The 24,747-nt window shown below is 46.7% G+C and overlaps 1 protein-coding gene across 2 annotated transcripts in view; it reads left to right on the forward strand.

The window, feature by feature from the left end:
* The first annotated feature begins 10,761 nt into the window (after positions 1-10,761).
* RARA (retinoic acid receptor alpha) overlaps positions 10,762-24,747 on the forward strand; it is a 203,870-nt gene continuing 189,884 nt past the window's right edge. The window contains exon 1 of one of the 2 annotated variants that reach the window (XM_063959783.1): positions 10,762-11,860. The gene's annotated coding sequence lies outside the window, so the exon portion shown is untranslated. The remainder of the gene's footprint in view (positions 11,861-24,747) is intronic. The other variant, XM_063959786.1, reaches the window with a different exon arrangement.

Raw genomic sequence — 24,747 nt, forward strand, 5'->3', positions numbered from 1 at the left:
CTGCGGTTAATTACCACGGCTAATTGGATATCCCCCTTTGACTGTTGACAGCATAACTGTTAACCAAATAATCCCATCCCCATTCCAGTCAGGGATTTCTCGGTGAAGACGCGTGCACTAAAGTACAATATACCAATGTACCAAATCACCTCTGTTGTAAAACAACCCTCTGTAGCATCATTTCTGTAGTAAAATATGCCCCCCATAAACTCTCTAGATCACCTTCTGTACTAAAACATCCCCAACACCTCTGTAATACAGGGACGTGCAGTCAGGGGAGGCAGTGCCTCCCCTGTCATTAATGATTACAGTAATAAAAAGAAGATACTTATGACATATATTCAGTGTCATAAGTATCTTTTTTATAGTATTCTAATCATTTTAAGTCATAAAATAAGCTTGGGAGGCACTGATAGCAAGTGCCTCCCATTGATAACGGTAACGGGATAGAGCGGGTGGGCGGGGCTGAGCACTGGGCTCTAAAAGCCCATTGAAAAAAAGTAGTGAAAGCGGCACTTCTACATGTGCCTCATTGACAGGGACGGGCTTCCCCTGCCAGCGAGGCACATGGGATTGGACAGCGGATTCAGGGCTGGATCCGCTCGTCCAATCACAGATACGAGGACCAGAACAAGGATCCCCTCTCTTCATTCCCCCTGACTCCTGTCCTGCTGTGGGTGATGTGAGCCTTCCTGACGCCCGGTGCTCTCCGCTACCCCGCAGCCTGCAGCGCCGGGGAGGCCGGAGAGCAAGGTCCCGATAATTAGCGGCGCCGGACCTGGAGGCAGTGGCGGAGGTAAGCTGGGAGACGGAGTGATTTTTGTAGCAGCACTTATCAGGGGCGCTGACAGAGGGAGGGGCGGGCGCCGCCCGGCTGTATCACCCGCGGATAAGGTGGAAATTGAATCATAGGAGAACAGTACCGTAGTTCCGATGGAGAACTAATTTTGGCTTTTCTATCAACCATGATGCGGGGTCGTCATGGGAGCTGTAATCTGACCCGGGTGCTCAGCTAGGTGCCGGAGGCCACAGAACGGTGATTAGAGAACTACATTTCCCAGAGGCCTCCGGAAGCTGCATCTGGCTGCTGTCCGATTTTTGTTACTCAGTTCACAGGAGGCTGGCTGAGGGGGGCTTCTCTGGCTCCGCTCATCATAAGGGGGAGACTGCAGGAGGAGTAGGACAGTGCTGGGGCCGCCCTAGAAGCAAAACAACAAAGGCAGCTTCCAGGTACCGGCCATGGGGCATGATGAGGCGGTATAATGGGGCTTAAAATAACACAAGAAGACACTGCAGACTGTATACTGAGATTAATATTAATACTCCTTTTCCACCTATGAGCACGGGTCGCAGCCGGGAGCCAGACACGGGTGCTACCCGGCTGCGGCCCGTGCTACAGCCCCCTTTCCCACTGCGCTCACCAACCCGGCACATTGCCGGGTTGGTGACGCTGCTAGTGACTCGGCAGGGGCGGCGCTGGGAGATCACATGATCTCCCAGCACCGCCCTTCCATGCAGTGTAAACGGGAGCCGTGTCTCATCGACACGGCTTCCGTTTACACTACAACCCTACCCGGATCATTCCCATGTCCTACCCAAGTATTTACCCGTGTAGGATTCACGGGTCACTTGATCCGGGTTTTGGGGGGGGGGCCCTTTTGCACTAGCAAAAAACACGGGTTAATGCGCGCCCCCCGTGTATTTACCCGTGTTTTTTGAGCTAGTGGAAAAGGGGTATAATCGATCAAGCGTGGCACAGATGGGGAGGGGAGGGAAAAGGGAATATATGGTGATGAATGGGACAGAACTGTGTATGTCATGAATTGTTGTTACAGTATAGTACCCCCAATTCACATTACAACATATAGTTTACCCAGTTCATATGATACCACATTAGAATGAGCAGGTCCAGGGGTGTAACTAGTTTTTTCTAGGACCCAAGGCAAAAGTTTGTAAGGATGTAAGGGCCCCTATGTATCACCCAATGGGGTAAAATGTATATAACACATGTAACTGTGACAGGGAAAGCAGGCTTCTTTAAGCTTTGGGCCCGATAGCAACTGCAGTCCCTGCACCTATGGTAGCTAGGCCCTTGCCTGTGGGCACTGTAGAATGACATGCCAGATTGCTACTTTATTAGATGTTCTAGATTGCATCTTCAGTAGGAGGTGGTCCCGATCATTGTTTACCTGCAACGCATTAGTGGAGCAGTGAGAATTTTGTTACTGTTCATACCTATGTAAAACTGGTTTTAAGTGTAAATATGATTTTAGAAAAAGAGTTAGTCAAGGCAGTTCTTCTAATTATTTTATGCTTCTGGTCTTATGAGCCCATGTACATTTGAAGATCCATTTTACATAGGGATCAATGATGCCAAATATTAGCTGCCGACGATGCTGACTGCTGCTTCCTCGTGGGGGATTTATTCCTGTGTGTGGCGTAACATGTATAAGGGGTACTACTGTGTGGTGTAATGTGAATAAGGGGCTATAGTGTGTGGTGTAATGTGAATAATAAGAATTTACTTACCGATAATTCTATTTCTCGGAGTCCGTAGTGGATGCTGGGGTTCCTGAAAGGACCATGGGGAATAGCGGCTCCGCAGGAGACAGGGCACAAAAGTAAAGCTTTTACAGGTCAGGTGGTGTGTACTGGCTCCTCCCCCTATGACCCTCCTCCAGACTCCAGTTAGGTACTGTGCCCGGACGAGCGTACACAATAAGGGAGGATTTTGAATCCCGGGTAAGACTCATACCAGCCACACCAATCACACCGTACAACTTGTGATCTAAACCCAGTTAACAGTATGATAACAGAGGAGCCTCTGAAAGATGGCTTCCTAAACAATAACCCGAATTAGTTAACAATAACTATGTACAAGTATTGCAGATAATCCGCACTTGGGATGGGCGCCCAGCATCCACTACGGACTCCGAGAAATAGAATTATCGGTAAGTAAATTCTTATTTTCTCTATCGTCCTAAGTGGATGCTGGGGTTCCTGAAAGGACCATGGGGATTATACCAAAGCTCCCAAACGGGCGGGAGAGTGCGGATGACTCTGCAGCACCGAATGAGAGAACTCCAGGTCCTCCTTTGCCAGGGTATCAAATTTGTAAAAATTTACAAACGTGTTCTCCCCTGACCACGTAGCTGCTCGGCAGAGTTGTAATGCCGAGACCCCTCGGGCAGCCGCCCAAGATGAGCCCACCTTCCTTGCGGAATGGGCCTTAACAGATTTAGGCTGTGGCAGGCCTGCCACAGAATGTACAAGTTGAATTTTGTTACAAATCCAACGAGCAATCGACTGCTTAGAAGCAGGTGCACCCAACTTTTTGGGTGCATACAGTATAAACAGCGAGTCAGATTTTCTGACTCCAGCCGTCCTTTAAATGTATATTTTTAAGGCTCTGACAACGTCCAAACAACTTGGAGTCCTTCAAGTCGTCTGTAGCCGCAGGCACTACAATAGGCTGGTTCAGGTGAAACGCTGATACCACCTTAGGGAGAAAATGCGGACGCGTCCGCAGCTCTGCCCTATGTCGAATGGAAAATTAAATAAGGGCTTTTATAAAACAAAGCCGCCAGTTCAGATACTCTCCCGGCCGAAGCCAGGGCCAGTAACATAGTCACTTTCCATGTGAGATATTTCAAATCCACATTCTTTAGTGGTTCAAACCAATTGGATTTGAGGAAATCTAAAACTACATTTAGATCCCACGGTGCCACCTTAGGCACCACAGGAGGCTGTATATGCAGTACTCCTTTGATAAAAATCTGGACCTCAGGGACTGAGGCCAATTCTTTTTGGAAGAATATTGATAGGGCCGAAATTTGAACCTTAATAGATCCCAATTTGAGACCCATAGACAATCCTGATTGCAGGAAATGTAGGAAAACGACCCAGTTGAAATTCCTCCATCGGAGCACTCCGCTGCTCGCACCACGCAACATATTTTTGCCAAATACGGCGATAATGCTTCGCGGTGACTTCCTTCCTTGCCTTTATCAAGGTAGGAATGACTTCTTCTGGAATGCCTTTTCCTTTTAGGATCTGGCATTCAAACGCCATGCCGTCAAACGCAGCCGCGGTAAGTCTTGAAAAAGACAAGGACCCTGCTGAAGCAGGTCCCTTCTCAGAAGTAGAGGCCACGGATCGTCCGTGACCATCTCTTGAAGTTCCGGGTACCAAGTCCTTCTTGGCCAATCCGGAGCCACTAGTCTTACTCCTCTTTGCCGTATAATCCTCAATACCTTTGGTATGAGAGGCAGAGGAGGAAACACATATACCGACTGGTACACCCAAGGTGTTACCAGCGCGTCCACAGCTATTGCCTGCGGATCTCTTGACCTGGCGCAATACCTGTCCAGTGTTTTGTTGAGGCGAGACGCAATCATGTCCACCATTGGTTTTACCCAACGGTTTAATAGCATGTGGAAAGCTTCTGGATGAAGTCCCCACTCTCCCGGGTGAAGGTCGTGTCTGCTGAGGAAGTCTGCTTCCCAGTTGTCCACGCCCGGGATGAATACTGCTGACAGTGCTATCACGTGATTCTCCGCCCAGCGAAGGATCCTGGCAGCTTCTGCCATTGCCCTCCTGCTTCTTGTGCCGCCCTGTCTGTTTACATGGGCGACTGCCGTGATGTTGTCCGACTGGATCAACACCGGTCTTCCTTGAAGCAGAGGTTCCGCCTGGCTTAGAGCATTGTAGATTGCTCTTAGTTCCAGAATGCTTATGTGAAGAGACTTTTTCAGGCTCGACCACACTCCCTGGAAATTTCTTCCCTGTGTGACTGCTCCCCAGCCTCTCAGGCTGGCATCCGTGGTCACCAGGATCCAATCCTGCATGCCGAATCTGCGGCCCTCCAATAGATGAGCCTCCTGCAACCACCACAGAAGGGATACCCTTGTCCTCGGCGACAGGGTTATCCGCAGGTGCATCTGAAGATGCGACCCTGACCATTTGTCCAACAGATCCCTTTGCATGGAATCTGCCGAAAGGGATTGCTTCGTAAGAAGCTACCATTTTTTCCCAGGACTCTTGTGCATTGATGTACAGACACCTTTCCTGGTTTTAGGAGGTTCCTGACCAGGTCAGATAACTCCTTGGCTTTTTCTTCGGGAAGAAAAACCTTTTTCTGAACTGTGTCCAGAATCATCCCCAGGAACAGCAGACGAGTTGTCGGCATTAATTGGGATTTTGGAATATTCAGAATCCATCCGTGCTGCTTTAGCACCTCTTGAGATAGTGCTAAACCCATCTCTAGCTGTTCTCTGGACCTTGCCCTTATTAGGAGATCGTCCAAGTATGGGATAATTAATACGCCTTTTCTTCGAAGAAGAAATATTATCTCGGCCATTACCTTTGTAAAGACCCGAGGTGCCGTGGACAAACCAAACGGCAGCGTCTGAAACTGATAGTGACAGTTTTGTACAACGAACCTGAGGTACCCCTGGTGTGAGGGGTAATTGGAACGTGGAGATACGCATCCTTGATGTCCAAGGATACCATAAAGTCCCCTTCTTCCAGGTTCGCTATCACTGCTCTGAGTGACTCCATCTTGAACTTGAACTTCTTTATGTACAGGTTCAAGGACTTCAGATTTAGAATAGGCCTTACCGAGCCATCCGGCTTCGGTACCACAAAAAGAGTGGAATAATACCCCTTCCCTTGTTGTAGAAGAGGTACCTTGACTATCACCTGCTGAGAATACAGCTTGTGAATGGCTTCCAAAACCGTCTCCCTTTCTGAGGGGGACGTTGGTAAAGCAGACTTCAGGAAACGGCGAGGTGGCTCTGTCTCTAATTTCAACCTGTACCCCTGAGATATTATCTGCAGGATCCAGGGATTTACCTGCGAGTGAGCCCACTGCGCGCTGTAATTCTTGAGACGACCGCCTACCGCCCCCGAGTCCGCTTGCGAAGCCCCAGCGTCATGCTGAGGCTTTTGTAGAAGCCGGGGAGGGCTTCTGTTCCTGGGAAGGAGCTGCCTGTTGCTGTCTCTTCCCTCGTCCTCTGCCTCGTGGCAGATATGAATAGCCCTTTGCTCTCTTATTTTTAAAGGAACGAAAGGGCTGCGGTTGAAAGGTCGGTGCCTTTTTCTGTTGGGGAGTGACTTGAGGTAGAAAGGTGGATTTCCCGGCCGTAGTCGTGGCCACCCAATCCGATAGACCGACCCCAAATAACTCCTCTACGCATCGCCTGTCCACTGTCGTGTCCATAAAGCTCTTCTGGCTGAAATGGACATAGCACTTACCCGTGATGCCAGTGTGCAGATATCTCTCTGTGCATCACGCATATAAAGAAATGCATCCTTTATTTGTTCTAACGACAGTAAAATATTGTCCCTGTCCAGGGTATCAATATTTTCGATCAGGGACTCTGACCAAACTACCCCAGCACTGCACATCCAGGCAGTCGCAATAGCTGGTCGTAGTATAACACCTGCATGTGTGTATATACCTTTTTGGATATTTTCCATCCTCCTATCTGATGGATCTTTAAGTGCGGCCGTCTCAGGAGAGGGTAACGCCACTTGTTTTGATAAGCGTGTTAGCGCTTTGTCCACCCTAGGAGGTGTTTCCCAGCGCTCCCTAACCTCTGGCGGGAAAGGGTATAAAGCCAATAACTTCTTTGAAATTAGCAGTTTTTTATCGGGGCACCCCACGCTTCATCACACACGTCATTTAATTCTTCTGATTCGGTAAAAACTACTGGTAGTTTTTTCACACCCCACATAATACCCTGTTTAGTGGTACCTGTAGTATCAGCTAAATGTAACATCTCCTTTATTGCCAAAATCATATAACGTGTGGCCCTACTGGAAAATACGGTTGATTCGTCACCTTCACCACCGGAATCAGTGCCTGTGTCTGGGTCTGTGTCGACCGACTGAGGCAAGGGGCGTTTTACAGCCCCTGACGGTGTTTGAGGCGCCTGGACAGGCACTAATTGAGTGTCCGGCCGCCTCATGTCGGCAAACGACTGCTTAAGCGAGTTGACGCTATCCCGTAATTCCACAAATAAAGGCATCCATTCTGGTGTCGACCCCCTAGGAGGTGACATCCTCATATTTGGCAATTGCTCCGCCTCCACACCAATAACGTCCTCATACATGTCGACACACACGTACCGACACACAGCAGACACACAGGGAATGCTCTATACGAAGACAGGACCCACTAGCCCTTTGGGGAGACAGAGGGAGAGTCTGCCAGCACACACCAAAAAGCGCTATATATGACAGGGATAGCCTTATGATTAAGTGCTCCCTTATAGCTGCTTTTATATTAATATATTGCCATTTATTTTGCCCCCCCTCTCTGTTATACCCTGTTTCTGTAGTGCAGTGCAGGGGAGAGACCTGGGAGCCTTCCTGACCAGCGGAGCTGTGACAGAAAATGGCGCCGTGTGCTGAGGAGATAGGCCCCGCCCCTTTTTCGGCGGGCTCGTCTCCCGCTATTTAGTACATTTAGGCAGGGGTAAATATCTCCATATAGCCTCTGGGGCTATATGTGAGGTATTTTTAGCCTTTTTAAAGGTTTTCATTTGCCTCCCAGGGCGCCCCCCCCCCAGCGCCCTGCACCCTCAGTGACTGCCGTGTGAAGTGTGCTGAGAGGAAAATGGCGCACAGCTGCAGTGCTGTGCGCTACCTTAAGAAGACTGCAGGAGTCTTCAGCCGCCGATTCTGGACCTCTTCTTGCTTCAGCATCTGTGAGGGGGCCGGCGGCGTGGCTCCGGTGACCATCCAGGCTGTACCTGTGATCGTCCCTCTGGAGCTTCATGTCCAGTAGCCAAGAAGCCAATCCATCCTGCACGCAGGTGAGTTCACTTCTTCTCCCCTCTGTCCCTCGTTGCAGTGATCCTGTTGCCAGCAGGAATCACTGTAAAATAAAAAACCTAAGCTAAACTCTCTAAGCAGCTCTTTATGAGAGCCACCTAGAATTGCACCCTTCTCGGCCGGGCACAAAAATCTAACTGGAGTCTGGAGGAGGGTCATAGGGGGAGGAGCCAGTACACACCACCTGACCTGTAAAAGCTTTACTTTTGTGCCCTGTCTCCTGCGGAGCCGCTATTCCCCATGGTCCTTTCAGGAACCCCAGCATCCACTTAGGACGATAGAGAAAAGGGGACTACTGTGTGGTGTAATTTGAATAAGGGGAACTACTGTGTGGCGTAATTTTAATTGGGGGTACCTTTGTGTGGCCATATCTCTTCCCCACAAGACCATGCCCCTTTTTCTCTGTGCGCTGTCCCTATTTGTAACATGGGGGGCATCAGTTCCTTACTTTGCCAGGGGCGCATAGGCCAATAGATACACCCCTGACGCCCGGTGCTCTCCGTTACCCCTCAGCTGGCAGCGCCGGGAAGGCCAGACAGCAAGGTGCAGATAATCAGCGGCGCCGGACCTGGAGGCAGTGGCGGAGGTAAGCTGGAAGTGCATTGTGCAGCCCGGTGCTCTCCTCCTCCTCCTCCTTTCAGGTAGCATCCTCAGCAGCGCCCGCCTGTCACAAGGCGCTGCACAGTACGCACAGTGACAGTACCCTGGAGTCACCCATAAGTGTATGGCCCATACACACACATAAAGGGTCACATACCATCACATCTAGAGTGCCTATAAGGGAGACCTCAGTACAGGTACTCGGGGAATGGGGACTGGCAGCCGGAATAGAATGTTGAGCTCCAAGCAGACGATACGTGACTCCTGAGTACTACTATAACATAGTGGCTGTATAGACGCCAGTGCGTGTGCTGCCCCGCACCAGGCACATCATCCAATGTACTGGGGATGTACTGGAGAAGCCAGTGCCTCCCCAGCCATTGACCTCACCGCACGTCACTGAGTAAAACATGCCATGCAACACCTTTGTAATAGCAGATCCTTGATCACCTCTGTGGTAGTAACACAGTAACACCTTCCCCCATCACGTCTGTAATAAAATATTCCCCACATCAACTCCGTAGTAGCACTTTCCTCTACCAGCTCTGTGCAACATCTCCACATATATATATTTAATTTATATATATATATAAATCCACATTTTAGTAAATATACCCCCTAGCAGTTCTGACTTCTACTATTAGGAGAAAAAGGGAGGGAGGTACAAATATACTGAGCAGTTTCAATTAAATGACCGACATGAGCATAAACATTATAAAGGAAAGTGAACACAGTACACACTGGGGGTAATTCTGAGTTGATCGCAGCAGCAAGTTTATTAGCAATTGGGCAAAACCATGTGCACTGCAGGGGGGGCAGATATAACATTTGCATAGAGAGTCAGATTTGGGTGTTTTTTTTTTGTTTCTGTGCGGGGTAAATACTGGCTGCTTTATTTTTACACTGCAATTTAGATTTGTTTAAATACACCCCACCCAAATCTAACTCTCTCTGCACGTTATAGCTGCCCCCGCTTGCAGTGCACATGGTTTTGCCCAACTGCTAACAAATTTGCTGCTGCGATCAACTCAGAATTACCCCCCCCCCCCTGTATACTTGCTGTAGGGACTGCCAGTGACTGAAATCTTAACTGGATATGCACATTTAAATGCCAGTCCAGATGTGACATCAGGCACAACACAGCAGGTGATCATTGGTAAGTGTGTATGCACTTAGCAATCGGCAGATAGGTTGGGCGGTTCGGCCATTGGCCCTCATTCCGAGTTGATCGCTAGCTGCCGTTGGTCGCTGCGTAGCGATCACTTAAAAAAAGGCAAATCTGCCCATGCTTATGCACCGCAATGCGCACGCACGGCGAACAGGTACAAACAGCATCGTGGTTTTGCACAAGTTCTAGCAACGCTTTCAGTAGCACAGCCGATCGCAAGGAGATTGGTGGGAGTTTCTGGTTGTCAACTGACCGTTTTCTGGGAGTGTTTGGAAAAACATAGGCTTGGCCGGGCGTTTGCTGGGCGGGTATCTGACGTCATTACCGTGTCATTCGTCGCAGCAATCATCGCACAGGATAAGTAACTACAGGGCTGGTCTTGTTCTGCACAAAATGTGTTTGCAGCTGCTCTGCTGCACCAGCGTTTGCACTCCTGCAAAGCGAAAATACACTCCCACCCGTAGGCGGCTATGCGTTTGTATGGCTGCTAAAAGTAGCCAGCGAGCAATCAACTCGGAATGGGGGCCATTGGCCGGGTGTGTTCCCAACTTTACACTGCTTTTGTATATTTTCTACATTTGAGAACCATGGCTCCTTATGAACTATTATTACTGTGCTCTATGATTTCAGTGAACTATTATTACTGTGCTCTTTGATTTCATATAAATTTGCACTGAAGAAATATTGAGCGTTACCTTCTGAACCCTGTCAGGTGCAAGTCTGGTGTATCTGGATAGCAGGGCCTGGCTACTTACCAACCCTGAGTAATTGGCTCAGCATGAACCTAGCTCTGCACCTGCCGTAAGAGGTGAGTATAGGCTTAGAGCTGGATTCACCTCTGTGCTAGTTCCTAGCTGCATATCTCTTTCATGCTATATAGCTGCATAGAAATAGTAAACTTCATTCAAAGCAAAGTGATGCCACAGCGGCAGAGAGAAACACAATCCCCTGGCAGACAGACATGACACAGTATCCCGTGCTGCTGCTGCCTGCTCTTTTGCCCTCCCACACTCTCCTCTGGCTTTCCCTGTGACTCCTGCAGTTTGGGTCCTGGCTGTCAGCGAAATGTACCAAGCTGCATTAACCTTCCAGTCTTGTCACTTCAGGCTCAGAGCCCCCAGCGGCTGCCTCGGCTCCATTTACCTGACAGAGGATTATGATGTCTCATTAAATATGCAATGAACTTTACTGCCTACTAGCACAGAGCACTAGCGGGCTGCCTATGTGCCGTGCGTCGTGCACTGCTGCTGCTGGGGACTGGGGAGCGGTCAGGTGACTCAGGCCAGCGGCCTGCCAGCGCTAGTGTCAGGCAGTGTGTATGGTACAAAGTCAGACAGTGACTGGGAAATACCCAGGGCCAGTCCTTAGTGGAAATGGGTGGGTGAGTGGGTGTCTGTCTATTTATAAAGATTGTTTATTTGCATTCATGCTTTTAATATAAGTACATCATTAAATATATAACACTGTATACATGATAAAGGAATGTACAGAGTGGGATGCATCTTTAGTACACTAACACGTCTAGTGAATGATTATATAAAATGTAGTGCCATTATATTGGGTGGGGGGAGGTCTGAGAACAGATGAGATACTACTATCAGAGTCACTGGGTGGCTGGGGTTTAGCAGAGCAGCATAATAATAATAATCATCACCTATAGCCGGCTAATCTCCCCTGTGAGCGGGGTGCTACTGCAGATAATTAGATGAGGCAGAGCATTAGTGGCCACTGGCCAGTGAGAGGTGTACTTGACCACTGAGTGACTTCCACATCCAGCATACAGGTCTGCAGGCACACAGCGACATGGGGTAGGGCTGTGCACAGAGCAGCCCCTCTACTGCAAGTGGGGGTTTCACAGGGATGGCCCCATGTGAGCCCGCGCTCTGTGCAGTATATAGTGCAGGATAGAGTGTGAGAATTGTGGCTTAACCCGCTCCCTGCCACAGGGCATGCCCTACACTACTGTGTGCCCCTGCAGGCGGTGGAAGGGTTAAGCTAGAGGGTGGTAGGTCTGGCTGGTTGCGGGGTGGGGAGCGAGCTGTGGGAGGTACCGGCAGAGAGAGGCTGAGCCGTGGGATAAAGTTTCACTATATACCCGCTATGGCTGCAGAGAGAGGAGGCTGCGGCAGCGGCGGGGTCATCTGACACTACAGAGCCAGCAGCGGCGCACAGACCCCGGCTGCGCTTTGTCTGCCTCTTCCCGGCGTCCCTGCACAGGCTGCGGCTAGCTGTGGCGTACCCCAGGAGCAGCAGGTAATGGGCACCGGGCACTGTGGGAAGGGGCATATGGGGGAGGGGGAAAGGTGTCCTGATAGAGAACTGAGAGATAGGAGAATAATGAAGTGTACTTACTATACAATGGGTGTAGAAGAGTGCCCTGGCCATGGCTCCTCTGTGACTGAAGTATGTGTATTCTGTCCAGTGACACAGTACATTGCTGCTCTGTATAATAACATATACTACTTGCATACTAATACGCTCATTATATAGCTTGCTGCAGTGTGTGTCACATTGATATATGTATATGGCCGTGATGTTTGTGCAATTTTTAAACTACGATTTATTCTAGTTAATAATATATTGTGTAGTACAGATTCACTATGCGTTACATATGTTTTGTTATAATGCTCGTATATACATTGTGTATGTTGCTCTTTGTTGTGTTTGTATAGTGTATTTGACAATAATATGTATCAATTATCACGTTGTGATAGTGTTTTCAAATGGTATCACTTTTTTGTATACTTTATGCTAATATGGAATGTATAATAATAAAAATAATGAAAAATCTTCCTCGTTGCTATTGGTTCGTAACAGTGCAATTAACATTTTTCTCTTTATGTGCAAAGAAATCGTAATAGATATACTGCACTCCAATGTGTACAAGTAATATGCATAACACTGATAAAAAATACTCTATACTATATTCATTATACTATGTGTTAATGTAGTTTGTCTTACAGTCTTTACTTTATTGTATAAGGCTGAATACAATGTGTTTAACTTACTGTTTTACCATAAAGTGTGTATACTGTAACATTGAAATATAATACTAGTCTGTATTATGTTTACATAGTGTGTATATAACCTTAATATGCACTTTTATATTTTTATACAGTATCAATATACAGTATATTACTTTGATGTGTCCATATAAATTAATAAATTAAGGTTCAAAAAGGATTGAGATTGCCTAAAGGATAAAAAAAAGGGGCAGACTAGATGGGCCAAGTGGTTCTTATCTGCCGTCAAATTCTATGTTTCTATGTTTCTATATAGTTTTAAAACATTAAATTAAATTTATTTTGTGTTTGTATAGTATATGTGATAACATATACTTTATTCTATACTATGTGATAAGGTAGTACACATGCATGATATGACTAATTCTTTATACATGATACTGCAACATTTTGGGAAAAGCATTGTGCATTACTAAAACACATGATACTGGATTTCATTGGAGAGCATAGTGTCTAATGCTAATACATGGGAGAGCATGCTGGGAATAATACTGGTACACAGAGAAGTATATATTGTAGGAGAACATGCTGTGTATAATACACTCAAAAGCTCTATTACATGGGAGAACATGTTATAAATAATATGGCTACATATGATATTAGTTTACAACACTCTTACATAGTACAGTGGACTAAATGGAGAACATGCTGTTCTAATACTGATACATGCAAGACTAGACTACATTGAGAAAACTCAATGTATATAATACTGGTACATATTACGTGGGTGAACATGTCATTTATAATTCTGATGTAAGTCAGGACTATAAATGAAAACCCGCAATGTATAATCATGATACTTGTGGAACCGGACTGTATCAGAGAATGCACTGTGTATAATAGTAACATGTGAGGCTGGCTTACATGGGAGAAATCAATGTGTGTAATACTGGCACATGAATACTGGACTACATAGGAAAAATGGCCTGTATTATATACTAGTATTTGGGAGTTTGGACTACATAGAAGTATATGCTATGTAATATTAAATCATTCAAAACTGGACTTTGTGGGAGAACGCTTTGACACTGATACGAATTCTGGACTACGTGGTGTACTCTGTAATACTGATGCATGGGCTGCAGGACTATTTTGGAGAACAATGTATAATACTAATGCACGTGAGACTGAGCTACATATGAGAACATTATGAACATACTGTGTATAATGCCAGTACATACAAGACAGGACTATATGGGTAACACTGTATGATACAGATGCATGCAAGACTGGACTTCATGGAAGAAAACTGTATAACACTGATGCATCCAAAATGGGACTTTATGAGAAAATATTGTATAATACTGATGCGTGTGAGACAGGACTATATTGGAGAACATGCTGTGTATATTGTCTGTACAAGTGTGCCTGTACTACATTGGGGGACAACATATGGGGGGTAATTCCGAGTTGATCGCAGCATCAAATTTGTTAGCAGTTGGGCAAAACCATTTGCACTGCAGGTGGGGCAGATATAACATGTACAGAGAGAGTTAGATTTGGGTGGGGTGTGTTCAAACTGAAATCTAAATTGCAGTGTAAAAATAAAGCAGCCAGTATTTACCCTGCACAGAAACAAAATAACCCACCCAAATCTAACTCTCTCTGCACATGTTATATCTGCCTCCCCTGCAGTGCACATGGTTTTACCCAACTGCTAACAAATTTGATGCTGCGATCAACTCAGAATTACCCCCATGGTACAGATGCATTAAGGCCTGGACTACATGAAAGAACACTGTATAATACTTATGTATGCAAGAGTTTCTACTACAGTATATGGAAGAACACTGTATAATACTAATGTACAGTATGCAACAGTTTGTACTACAGTACATGGAAGAACACTATATAATACTGATGCATGTGAGACTGGACTATATTGGAAGAACATGCTAATACATAAATAATACTGATGTATACAAGACCGGAATATATTGGAGAACATTGTACAATACTGATGCATGCAAGCTTGGAATACATGGAATTACTCTATTTCATATTAATGCAGGCAAAATTTGACCATATTGGAGAACATGCTCTGTATATTTCCGATACAAGTAAGCCTTGGTGGAACAATGTATGATATAGATGCATGTAAGCCTGGACTACATGGAAGAACGCTATATAATACAGCTGCATGTGAGACTGGACTATATTTGAGAACATGTGTATATTATGCATGCAATACCTATCTTTATGGGAGAACACAAAAATTCTGATCCAAGTGAGACTTGATAACAATGTATGATATAGATACATATGAGACCGCTATGCTGGAAAAACTGTATAATACTGATGCATGTGATAATAGAGTACATGAAAGAACACTATTAGATGCCTGCAAGAATGAACTACATGGGGATAACATGCTGTGCATAGAGTTGATGCATGTCAGACTGGATTGTATGGAAGAACACTGTATAATACTGATGTATGAGTACCTGGACTACTGTATGTTGGAGAAGATAGTATGATAGTGATACGTGGGTCCCTGGAACCATGTCAGAACTTGTTGGGTATACCACTGATGCTTTTGAGACTGGGCTACATTGGAGGACATGTTGTGCATAATATTGATGCATGCAAGACTGGACTATGGGCTGTGTTCAAACTGAAATCTAAAGTGCAGTGTAAAAATAAAGCAGCCATTATTTACCCTGCACAGAAACAAAATAACCCACCCAAATCTAAGTCTCTCTGCACATGTTATATCTGCCCCACCTGGTTTTGCCCATTAGCTAACAAATTTGCTGCTGCGATCAAGAATGACCCCTTATGTGTCTGTGAATACAGTGTGTGGTAACCTACCCCCTTTACTGTAGACTATATGATACATGTAAAGTTGGCTCAGAGATCTACAGTCTTATAATTTTATAGATCCAAAACTCTTTAGTGATTTTTAATCTCCCTCCTGAGCTAGATTGATTTAGCCCTTATATAAAGTTTACTGTGTATAACAAGCTTGACTATTAAAGTACATCATGCATATAATGCAGTTTATACATAATCCACGACTCTTTATAAGTGAATACATACTTTATGTAGTTAATGATATAGCTTTATATAGTACGCAATATAACATTTATATGTTCTTTGTATAATTCTTGTAGGCCCCTTCTACTCTCTTTGAGCAATTGTTCCAGATATAAAATTACACTTTGATGCAGACGACTATACTATGGTTTCCTAAGATGCCAGTCTGCTTTGCCACATGCTTGTAAGTCTCCCAACCAGTGAGGCTCAGTTGCCGTTCTCAGACACGTTGTCCAGCTGCATAGTCCACCGGTTATGATCACAATCAGATGCCGATTCGGATTAGTGGTATTCCGTTGTGGTGACTGTTATTTATATGACAGAAGAAAAAATGAACAGGTTACAACACACTCTCAGAAAGCTATCTGTCCACATAAAATGCCCATATTGCTAAAAAGCCACCTCCATGCTAGCTAGAGAAATGTTTGTTTTAAACCTTTAGTTGTTGTTTTTTTTTAACATCATTAAATTTGGTTTATGTCAGACCTGCTCCATCAAAAATGCTAATTGTTTTGGTACTTTTAAAACTTTAGTGATAATGAAATGTGAAGATTTATTTCATTAAGCGTTATTTGTATAGCACAACATTTTACCATGGGCAGATTTAGGGGTCAGGCTGCCCCAGGTACAATATTGGTTGCCTCCTCCATCACTTTACTGCCCCCTTCATTTTGGGGCCAGTCCGGATGCCTCCGGACCGTCAATTTTCCTTTAACTAACTAGTATGTTTTTTGGTGGAAAATGGAATAGCCCCATGCAAACTCCACCCAGCTAGGGTCCTGGTCGGAATCAAACCCATGACCTCTGTGCTGTTAGGTAGCAGTGCTAATTGTTGTGACCCTGCTGCCAAAACGTTCTACACATTTTAAAAATGCTTTATATACTGTATTTGTAGAACAATTAAAATATTTCCTAATTTAACGTCTCTTTGAGCTGTTGTATAAACGTTCCACAGTGTGTTTTATTCACAGACATTTAAGAACACTTCTGAAAGCTGGTGCACAGGAAAATTTTAATGTTGCCCGTAGCAACAAAACTGATTCTAGTTCTCATTTATGTTGTACAGTATGTTCAACGCCATGATTTTCCAGTGAACCTGTTTCCGGAAATGTGCCTTTATTTTGATCATACCTCCTTCTTTTCTTCTATGAATTTCAGGTATGCAAAATGGAAATCGTACAGGTAGACTGAGTGTTAGTGAGGCCAGGCTACAAGGGTGATTACTGTCATCTTTCATGGCACATGACAGAGAATGTGTTCAGCAGGCTGGCAGATGCTAGCTGTTGACAGTCATTCACAAATGCTTTTTTCTCTGGCCATGTCCTGGGTTTAATGGTAGCTATAAGCAAAGGTGTTTGTACTTTGTGGTAGCTGGGAAATCCACAAATGTTGTATCTGTTATATGATGGTACTAACAGGATTGTAAGCAATAAATAGTGAACCCCAAGTATCCTAAGCTAATCTATTATATTCCCTTGTCCTGTAAAATATAAAGATATCAGAAGAAAATAAGCAACCCCAATTATTAGGGCCCACTTGTTCCTAGTGAATTGATAGCCTGACTGGTTCAGCTCACAAAATGCCTCTCTCGACTGTATGTACAGTATGTGACTGTACACTTTCAGTAAGTACATCAGCAACCACTACATGCAATTGCAATTACATGTTACCTGGGAGAGAAGTAGTGCAGCCAAGCACTAGTTGCACACTGCAATATACCTGAATGCAGGATCAGCGTATAGCTCTTTTTTTTACCTTACCTTTTCAAGTGATTACATACTGTAACAGAAAGATCTTTGGTCACTGCACAAAGTCCAGAGAGGAGGGTGGAGCTGTGACTGACACGCCAAGACGAGGCAGAAGTTTGAGGGAAGATCAGGCTTTGGAGTGCCTGCTGTTCCTACGCCATGGTCACTGTAGATTTGGTTAGTATCCTTCGCAGGTGTATTGTTTATTGGTCAACTTCTATTTTGGGGATTTATTTGGGAGTAGTACTATTAATTGGGACCTGCTAAATGCAAAATTTTGTTCTCATTGGCTCAACTTAACTCATGTAAACAATCATGGGGATAATATTTGCAGCATGCCAAGGGATTTAACTATATGCTGTGCTTTTTACTACAAACAGAGGAGAAAGTATATTTTTCCCAGAGATAGAATGATGCTGTATGGACCTGAGCTCATTTGTACGTGTAGCCCCCTTTTCCCTTTAGTGTAGGTAGTGTACATACTCCCAGTAGTCTAGCTCAGTCCTGTTATTCCAGGCACAATGGGTGTTTTATGCAGATAGCTGCTACTACATCTGCATACATAGGCAGCTAACACAAGTATAGTAGCAAAGTACAATCACTGGTTTAAAAATTAATGGGTGCCAGCCAATCAGCATTCTTGCATGTCATCTTTCCAGTAGGTTTCATTAAGTACAATTGATGTATTGCATAGGTAATGTTTAAATCAGATTAGGATTGCCACTTTGGGCCTAATTCAGCATGTAACGTTGCTCCGATAGCGTTCGCATGCTGAAGCCCTCTGCAGTGTGCGCACGCACAGAAGCCACACTGCGCATGCGCACACAGTGATATGTGACGGCATCTCACATGTGCGAACGTCTCTGTCTAATTGACAGGCAGAGGTGTTCGCGGGGTGGGAGGGAGCATTGCGGCGGCTTATTAAGGGAGCAATATGGACAACGCAGGTGTGTCCGGACCGTTTCTGGGGTGGGCCACGGCTGCTGCATGTGACATCAGCCTAAACATGGCGGGTAGCCGCCTGCATTTGCGTAGAGGGAGGGCAATCCTAAATATATACGAGAGCATCACCGTCGTGCTATGTGAGAGCATGTTTGTGGGAGGAGGGGGGGCAGGGCCCGGCATGTGGGGTGGACTTGCCCTGTGCTGGGTGCCCCCTTTCCTTGGCAGAATAAAGAGTTGTAGGTGTCGTTTTTTTCACACATCTACAACTCATACTGAATTAGGCCCTTTGGGGGTCATTCCGACCCGTTCGCACGCATTGGTTTGTCGCTGCGTTGCAAACGGGTCTGGAATGTGCATGCGCGTCGGGCGCGCTGCGCACGCGCGTCATTGCCCGGCGACAGGGGTCGCGGGGTTACGTTGCGCTCAACGAAGAAAGCGGTCTCAGAGCTGGCCGCAAGAAGATTGACAGAAAGAAGGCGTTCCTGAGCGTCACCAGACCGTTGCCTGCCATTTTCGGGGAGTGGAGAAGAAAAAACGCAGGCGTGTCCAGAAGAACGGAGGGCGGATGTCTGACGTCGAAGCCAGCTCCAGTATCGCTGAGATCGTCGCACAGGGTAAGTATGTCCAGGGCTAGTCTTGTTCTGCTTGAAATTTTTTTAGCTTAGCAGGGCTGCACAAGCGATCGCAGCCCTGCAAAGCTAAAATACACTCCCGCATAGGTGTGGACTAGTTGATCGCAGCAGCAGCAAAAAGTTGCTGGTTGCGATCAACTTGGAATGACCACCTTTGTCCTTTACTTTCCTGCCTCTGTTACTTTGGTCACTCCATCTATTTTCCATGCTTTCCCTTGGTTCCGGGGAATTGCTCTCCATTCTTCTCTGGGTTAGTCTACACAGTTTGTATTTTGGGGGCAGTTTTGACTTGCACTTCCTAGATATCTTTCAAAGCCGATAACCACGCTTCTAGCACTAACCTGGGAATTAGGCTGTCAGAGTCTGACTGATATTCACGTTAGAACAGTTATGTAAGCCTCTATCACCGCGAACACAAGGTAGGGTGTTTTTCTTCAAGGGAATATTTTCCCAGACACCAGAGTGGGTATTTAAATACCACATCATCCCAGAGAAAGACCTCTCTTTCACACTTCACTCTGGGTCTTTTTTCATACTTTTGGGCAGTATGGATGGTGTAATGGTTAGCATTACTGCCTCACAGCACTAAGGTCATGGGTTCCATTCCCACCATGGCCCTAACTGTGTGGAGTTTGTATATTCTCCCCGTACTTACGTGGGTTTCCTCCAGGTACTCCAGTTTCCTACCACAATCCAAATATAGGTTATTTGACTAGCAGCAAAATGAACCCTAGTGTGAATGTGTCTGTGTGTACATGTGATAGGGAATATAGATTGTAAGCTCCACTGGGGCAGGGACAAATATTCTCTGCAAAGTGCTGCGGAATATGTGTGCGCTTTATAGGTAACTGGTAATAATAATAATAATACTTCTACATTAACGTATAGGGATGTTACACGTGTAGCACATAACTTGGACCAGAAATCCTGACTTGTGTGACAAAAGGCCATTTGTGGTAAAACAAAATAAACCATAGTATGGATTTTACTGATTACTACTGAAACTTCCTGATATGTCTGCTCTCCCAGAATGGCCGGGAGGCTCATGACAATTGGGGGGCGGGCTCCCAGCCACCCAGAAGAGTGTGCAGGTCACCCGAAGCTGCCCGCCACGAGCCCACTTGCTAGGGATAGCCATTGACCATCGATAGTTAAAATTTAAAACCCATTGGGGCTGATTCAATTGGTTTGGGCACCCAAACGTATTAGACACCCACCAGGGCTCTTCAACTGTGCCCTGCTGGTCTTGCATGCCCCATGTGCACGCCCATTAATACTGGGTTTAGCGCGTCCCTCTTTCTTGCAAGACAATGTTGGGAGGCATGTGTATGTGCTTGTCAAATAATTGTTGTTGTTATTATTATTATTATTAATAATAATAATAATAATAATAATAATATGTTGTGGTCTCTGCTATCCAGAGCCTACTGCACTACTTGCACTGTGTACTATACAGAACTTCCATAGTAACAAGCTTCCTGTTATCGCTGAGCTATCAGAGTTTAGTGAGGGAGAGGAGCATCTGGTTACTAGGCAGGAGAGTCTAAAGTGGAGATGTACCAAGTCTTGGAGAGAGATAAACTAGAGATGTTGCCCAAAGCAACCAACCAGCTTCTGTTATTTATCTAGCACACACTTGACGACTCCAGGAGGGGGCAACCAGTTCGGCACAACAGGGGACGTGGCATCAGGATAGTTAGGCGGTGCGAGGACATGGAGGTGCAATCACATTTCTCTGACGTCCTAGTGGATGCTGGGTACTCCGTAAGGACCATGGGGAATAGACGGGCTCCGCAGGAGACTGGGCACTCTTAAAAGAAAGATTAGGTACTATATCTGGTGTGCACTGGCTCCTCCCTCTATGCCCCTCCTCCAGACCTCAGTTAGAATCTGTGCCCGGCCAGAGCTGGATGCACCTAGTGGGCTCTCCTGAGTTCACTAGAAAAGAAAGTATTTGTTAGGTTTTTTATTTTCAGTGAGATCTGCTGGCAACAGACTCACTGCTACGAGGGACTGAGGGGAGAGAAGCAAACCTACCTGCGTGCAGCTAGCTTGTGCTTCTTAGGCTACTGGACACCATTAGCTCCAGAGGGATCGAACACAGGGCCCGACCTCGATCGTCCGTTCCCGGAGCCGCGCCGCCGTCCCCCTTGCAGAGCCAGAAGACGGAAGATAAAGATGAAAAACGGCGGATGAAGACTCCTGTCTTCATTAAGGTAGCGCACAGCACTGCAGCTGTGCGCCATTGCTCCCATAGCACACCACACACTCCGGTCACTGTTGGGTGCAGGGCGCTGGGGGGGGGGCGCCCTGGGCAGCAATTAGTTTACCTTTTGGCATAAATAGCACATAACACAGTGTATAACACTGTACATGTGCAAAAAACCCCCACCATTAACATTATAAAAAGCGGGAGAAGCCTGCCGCTGAGGGGGCGGGGCTATATTCCTCAGCACAGCCAGCGCCATTTTCTCTTCACAGCTCCGCTGGAAGGACGCTCCCCAGGCTCTCCCCTGCAGTATCCAGTACGACAAGGGTAAAAAAGAGAGGGGGGGGCACATCAATTTAGGCGCAATTTGTGTAATAAGCAGCTATTGGGAAAAATCACTCAGTATAGTGGAAATCCCTGTGTTATATAGCGCTGTGGTGTGTGCTGGCATACTCTCTCTCTGTCTCCCCAAAGGACTTTGTGGGGTCCTGTCCTCAGTCAGAGCATTCCCTGTGTGTGTGCGGTGTGTCGGTACGGCTGTGTCGACATGTTTGATGAGGAGGGCTACGTGGAGGCGGAGCAGAAGCCGATAAGTGTGGTGTCGCCCCCTACGGGGCCGACACCGGAGTGGATGGATATGTGGAAGGTATTAACCGACAGTGTCAACTCCTTACATAAAAGGTTCGATGACGAGGCGTCTCAGAGGCCATCAGGGGCTCAAAAACGCCCGCTAGCTCAGATGGCAGACACAGATGTCGACACGGAGTCTGACTCCAGTGTAGACGAGGATGAGACAAATGTACAGTCCACAAGGGCCATCCGATGCATGATTACGGCAATGAAAAATGTGTTGCACATTTCTGACATTAACCCGGTTACCACTAAAAAGGGTATTATGTTTGGGGAGAAAAAGCAGCCAGTGACTTTTCCCCCATCTGATGAATTAAATGAATTGTGTGAAGAAGCGTGGTGTTCCCCTGATAAGAAACTAGTGATTTCTAAGAGGTTACTGATGGCGTACCCTTTCCCGCCAACGGATAGGTTACGCTGGGAGACATCCCCTAGGGTGGACAAGGCGCTCACACGATTATCTAAAAGGGTGGCACTGCCGTCTCAGGATACGGCCGCCCTAAAGGAGCCTGCAGATAGAAAGCAGGAGGCTATCCTGAAGTCTGTATATACACACTCAGGTACTATACTGAGACCTGCTATTGCTTCAGCATGGATGTGTAGTGCTGCAGCAGCATGGTCTGATACCCTGTCAGACAACATTGATACCCTCGACAGGGATGCTATTTTGCTAACCATAGAGCATATAAAGGACGTCGTCTTGTATATGAGGGATGCACAGAGGGACATTTGCCGGCTGGCATCTAGAATTAATGCAATGTCCATTTCTGCCAGGAGAGTATTATGGACTCGGCAGTGGACAGGTGATGCTGATTTTAAAAGGCACATGGAGGTTTTGCCTTATAAGGGTGAGGAATTGTTTGGGGACGGTCTCTCGGACCTCGTATCCACAGCAACAGCTGGGAAGTCGACTTTTTTACCTCAGGTTCCCTCACAGCCTAAGAAAGCACCGTATTATCAAGTACAGTCCTTTCGGCCTCAGAAAGGCAAGCGAGTCAGAGGCGCATCCTTTCTGCCCAGAGGCAGGGGTAGAGGAAAAAAGCTGCACCAGACAGCCAATTCCCAGGAACAAAAATCCTCCCCTGCTTCCACTAAGTCCACCGCATGACGCTGGGGCTCCACAGGTGGAGCCAGGTGCGGTGGGGGGCGCGTCTCCGGAACCTCAGCGACCAGTGGGTTCGCTCACAGGTGGATCTCTGGGTTCTACAAGTGGTATCTCAGGGATACAAGCTGGAGTTCGAGGCGACTCCCCCTCGCCGTTACCTCAAATCAGCATTGCCAGCGGCTCCCAGAGAAAGGGAGGTAGTGCTGGCGGCTATTCACAAGCTGTACCTTCAGCAGGTGATAATCAAGGTTCCCCTCCTTCAACAGGGACGGGGTTACTATTCCACAATGTTTGTGGTACCGAAACCAGACGGTTCGGTGAGACCCATTCTAAATTTAAAATCCTTGAACACTTATGTAAGGAAGTTCAAGTTCAAAATGGAATCGCTCAGGGCGGTTATTGCAAGCCTGGAAGAGGGGGATTTTATGGTGTCGCTGGACATCAAGGACGCTTATCTGCATGTCCCCATTTACCCACCTCACCAGGAGTACCTCAGGTTTGTGGTACAGGACTGTCATTACCAATTCCAGACGTTGCCGTTTGGTCTGTCCACGGCACCGAGGGTATTTACCAAGGTAATGGCCGAAATGATGATACTCCTTCGGAAGAAGGGAGTTATAATTATCCCGTACTTAGACGATCTTCTTATAAAGGCGAGGTCCAAGGAGCAGTTGTTAGTCAACGTAGCACTTTCTCGGGAAGTGCTGCAACAGCACGGCTGGATTCTGAATATCCCAAAGTCGCAGCTGATTCCTGCGACGCGTCTGCTGTTCTTGGGCATGATTCTGGACACAGAACAGAAGAAGGTGTTTCTCCCGGTGGAGAAGGCCCAGGAATTGTCATCTCTGGTCAGGGACCTCCTGAAACCAAAACAGGTGTCGGTGCTTCACTGCACGCGAGTCCTGGGAAAGATGGTAGCTTCTTACGAAGCAATTCCCTTCGGCAGGTTCCATGCACGGATCTTTCAGTGGGATCTGTTAGACAAGTGGTCCGGATCGCATCTTCAGATGCATCGACTGATCACCCTGTCCCCGAGGGCCAGGGTGTCTCTGCTGTGGTGGCTGCAGAGTGCTCATCTTCTCGAGTGCCGCAGATTCGGCATACAGGACTGGGTCCTGGTGACCACGGATGCAAGCCTCCGAGGTTGGGGGGCAGTCACTCAGGGAAGGAACTTCCAAGGACAGTGGTCAAGTCAGGAGACTTCCCTTCACATAAATATTCTGGAACTAAGGGCCATTTACAACGCGAGTCAAGCAGAACCCCTGCTTCAAAACCAACCGGTGCTGATTCAGTCAGACAACATCACGGCGGTCGCCCATGTAAACCGCCAGGGCGGCACAAGAAGCAGGATGGCAATGGCAGAAGCCACAAGGATTCTTCGATGGGCGGAGAATCACGTGCTAGCACTGTCAGCTGTGTTCATTCCGGGAGTGGACAACTGGGAAGCAGACTTCCTCAGCAGGCACGACCTCCAACCGGGAGAGTGGGGACTTCATCCAGAAGTTTTCACGCTGATTGTAAATCGTTGGGAACGGCCACAGGTAGACATGATGGCGTCCCGCCTCAACAAAAAGCTAAAAAGATATTGCGCCAGGTCAAGGGACCCTCAGGCGATAGCTGTGGACGCCCTGGTGACACCGTGGGTGTACCAGTCGGTTTATGTGTTCCCTCCTCTTCCTCTCATACCCAAGGTACTGATGATAATAAGAAAGAGAGGAGTAAGAACTATACTCATCGTTCTGGATTGGCCAAGAAGTACTTGGTACCCAGAACTACAAGAAATGATCTCAAAGGACCCATGGCCTCTGCCGC

Source organism: Pseudophryne corroboree, chromosome 3 (assembly GCF_028390025.1).
Source record: "Pseudophryne corroboree isolate aPseCor3 chromosome 3, aPseCor3.hap2, whole genome shotgun sequence".
Lineage (NCBI taxonomy): Eukaryota > Metazoa > Chordata > Amphibia > Anura > Myobatrachidae > Pseudophryne > Pseudophryne corroboree.